A 3,863-nucleotide genomic window follows, 5' to 3' on the forward strand; every position below is an offset into this window, starting at 1 on the left:
CTTATGCTTTTCAAAAATTGCCTTTTAATAAGAAATTACTTAGTACATACACAATTTTCAAGGAATAATATTAAATTTAATTTAGTATTCAAATAATATTTTAAGGCAATACATGTTTCAGATAAATTGAAAGGCCTGTGTCATGCCAGTGCACAGTATAGGCTCCTATGTTTCAAGAAACCCCTAAATATGCTTGAGGGTTCATCAGCCAAGAAAACTTGTTTGCTTATATCATCTAGTGCGAGACACCATTGTGAGAGATTGATGGCAACAAAAATACATATCAGCAGAAATTGGGATTATATTTGCAACAGAATGAGATCTATCTGCCTGCATTTGATCTATTTATGGAGTAGAAATATATTTTTGGCATTTCCATCTACATAAAAGTTATTAAAAGAATTGGGTATTTTTATTTATTTTTTGGTAAAAAAATACCATGTTGCCTTTGCCCAAGCTGAGCTGGACCATACATGCACATCTAAACCATATTATTATATAGCATAACATATAGCCAGAATTATTAAGGAGTATATTTATTACTTATCTCTAGAGTGTAATCTCAGAGCAACTCGTTGTGAACTGGGATTTTCCAGCCACAAAAAGCTGATTGATCACCCTGCCCATACCACACCCAAACACTTACATACCGCCATGGCTCTGCATCTAGCTCACCCTGGTTTTCAGTCCCAGATGCCTGCCAGGAATCTTTGACAGGTATTCCTATACAGCCCAAATTTGATGGTGACAACAATCCTGCAGAACTGAAGCTATCAAAAGTGGATGCTGAATCATCACTGAAGCTGCTAAAACCTTGAGCAGCTCAAACAGTATGGCAGCTTTCTAGTAACAGTTACAGTATCATATAACATATACCACTGTATTATGTGTGACGCATTACATCTAACCCATTTCTGATAACACCTTAGGTAGATGAAAACCCAATCAAGTGGATCAAAATGCTAAAACATAATGCAGAGAATCAAAAAAGATATTATCCCTCAAATCAACATACTTGTACAATTTAACCTTAAAACCAACTTTCTAAAATACTCCGATTATACATTTTTCTTCATTCTCTTGGTATCTTTATTTGAAAAAGTAGGAATGTACGCTTAGAAGCCGACCCATTTTTAGTTTAGCACCTGGGTAGCTCTTGCTGATTGGTGGCAAACCACCCACCATCCACCAATGTCAACCCAAACTAGGTTTTTTCTATAGTGGCTGGACATAAATACTACAATTTAGTAACTCCTTTAGAACTACAAAAGGTTTACCTCTTTCCCTATTCTAATTCACACAGACACACTCAAACACTCATAATGGATTTCAAGGCTTTCTGCTGTATTGGGTTAAAAGCACTTCATGGGGAACGCATGCAGCACTTAGAATGAAAATAGCTGACAACCACAGGTCTACGAATTATATTTATTATCAATAAATGTTCATTTTAATTATCTAGTGTCTGCAATTAATGATTTTGGGTCCAACATCTTAAAAATAATTTTCATGCTTAATAGATCATTCACACAAAGTACAACTCTAAAAATGCCTATATTGAGTTTAGAGAATGTCTCTGTAGTTTATAGAAACAGCACATTTGTCTGTGTATCATTACTTTGTGTTCATGCTGTAAAGAAGTGAAGTCCATTAATATTACTTACACATTGCATTAGAGCTGTCTCTATTTTTAGTGTTACTGAAGACATGCAGTTACTCTTAACAAATATTAAAGCTAAATGCCAGGCTTTTTAAGAGGGTTAAAAAGTGAGATTAAACTCTAAAAGTAAAGTTGCAATGAGCTGTTGTTTAAGGTGACTTTGTTCTCTATGCCGTTTTAAAGAGAAAATTAGGATGTGACTAATAAGTTAATATTAAACCAATCAATCAAGTTCCTTTTGTGAATGGCTATAAATAATGGCATTGATTCCAAATTCTGTCAAAATAATTTGCTACAATCAAATCACTAGAGCCAAAATAAATTGTGACTGCCACTTCTTTCTATTAAAGTCACAAAATATATGTGATTTATCTCAATCCTGTTATTAATGCTGGGTAGATAGTTAATTGTTGCTACATTTTAATTGTAGCATTTAAAAGGTGTTGTAAAGATTTCCAGCTGCTACCCTAAATGCACTGTAGATGTGGTCACAGAAAAATGTATGAATACTAAACAACGGTAGGAATATATCCAAGTTAAATGCTTTTCATTATACCTAAAATTGTAAAATGAATATCTATTTTGTTTTGTTTTTTTTACTTTTGGTTACCCCTTTTGGCTGTGACCATCCTGCCTCTAAGCTATGGATATTTTAATAATAGATTGCTCAGACTCTTGACTGCAGTAAAATATGGTGTATAAATATACACTTGGTGCAGTTTACCATGCTCTGTTGCTGGAAGTATGTTGTACTAATAAAAAAATGAATGCAAGAACAAACATTAAAAAAAGTTCTGTGAAAATGATGACGTTGCTACAGCCCGGCCGGGAGGTGTGTATGCTGTGGCCTAATCCAAGTTAATGGTTTCCGTCAAATTGAAACGTGCACTGTTGGTGGAGTGCCAGCCAGAAGAAAGACGAGCCGAGCCAGCCCCAAAATATAGGAAAAATTGCAAGGCAGCACTCCAATAATCCTTGTGAGTAAAAAATATTAAGGTTTATTCAGCAACATTAAAAACATGCACAATGCAATAATTACACAGAGAGGAGGAGGCGGAGTCTTGACATGTTTAGTGCCGTGCGGCACTTAATCATAGGATGAATCCATATCCATATAGCATACCTTTTAAAGGTGATTACAACCAATCCACGAGCTGAAAAAATGTTCCCTTGGAAACAGTGTACAAATAATACAAACATATGTGCACTATACAAGTATATTAATCTAATATGCAACATCAACACATTAAAATCAAAGTTGTGCAATACAAATATATGCTCGTAAATAAAGTCATTACTACAAATAGTTGTGTTGTATCACAATTTGATAGTTAGCCCAAGTAAATCCAGAGAAATTGTAATGATGTTAACGTAACCGCTAATGCATGAGCATTATTAAGATATAAATAAACAGATAATAATGTTAACTTTTGTATTTACCTAAGTATGTAAGGTTAAACAAGCTAACATGGCTGTGGTAACAGTCATCTACAAAGAAAAAAGAAAAACAAAAACAAAAAACATAATTCAAACAATATTTTTATTGCTAAAAGAAAGAGATACAATGAAAATTAATGGTTTTCTTTGTAAGCAGTGCATCAAAGACTCATATGTGTCCCAACAAAATATCCATTGGTTGATACCACAAATTGATATTAGCATAATTGACAATGGACAAAAAGCAATAGAGTACTTCTGTATGCTTAATTAAAAAAACATTAATGAACATGTGCTATAAGATAAACTATAGTATAGGTGAATATTCTGCATGCTATATGACCAGATGATCTGACATCAGGTACAGTAATTGTAGCTATTTCTATTGTACATGTTCATTTTTATTCCACAAAGTAACTAATATCACATTCCTTGTTAAGACCTAGGGGGGCCCTGGTATTTAATTTCCAAATCCAGTATAATTCCTTTTTAGAAATGATTTTGTATATATTACCACCCCTGAGAGGCTTTCTGGCCAGGTCAATAACCTTAAGTTCAAAAGACTCCAGCCTCCACAATCAATAAAATACCTTTATTATTTTACATATAGGGTCCCAGCAACATATACAACGTTTCAAGCCTGCAATAGGCTCTTAGTCATGTACTTTTGGATATTGAGGAGACTTGGCAAGTCTGTCACTCTGTGCCCCACTGGAAAAAGATAAGAAAAGGTGTGCTGTTTCCACAAACTTTTGGATACCACAGG

The sequence above is a fragment of the Bombina bombina genome, chromosome 1, assembly GCF_027579735.1.
Source record: "Bombina bombina isolate aBomBom1 chromosome 1, aBomBom1.pri, whole genome shotgun sequence".
NCBI lineage: Eukaryota > Metazoa > Chordata > Amphibia > Anura > Bombinatoridae > Bombina > Bombina bombina.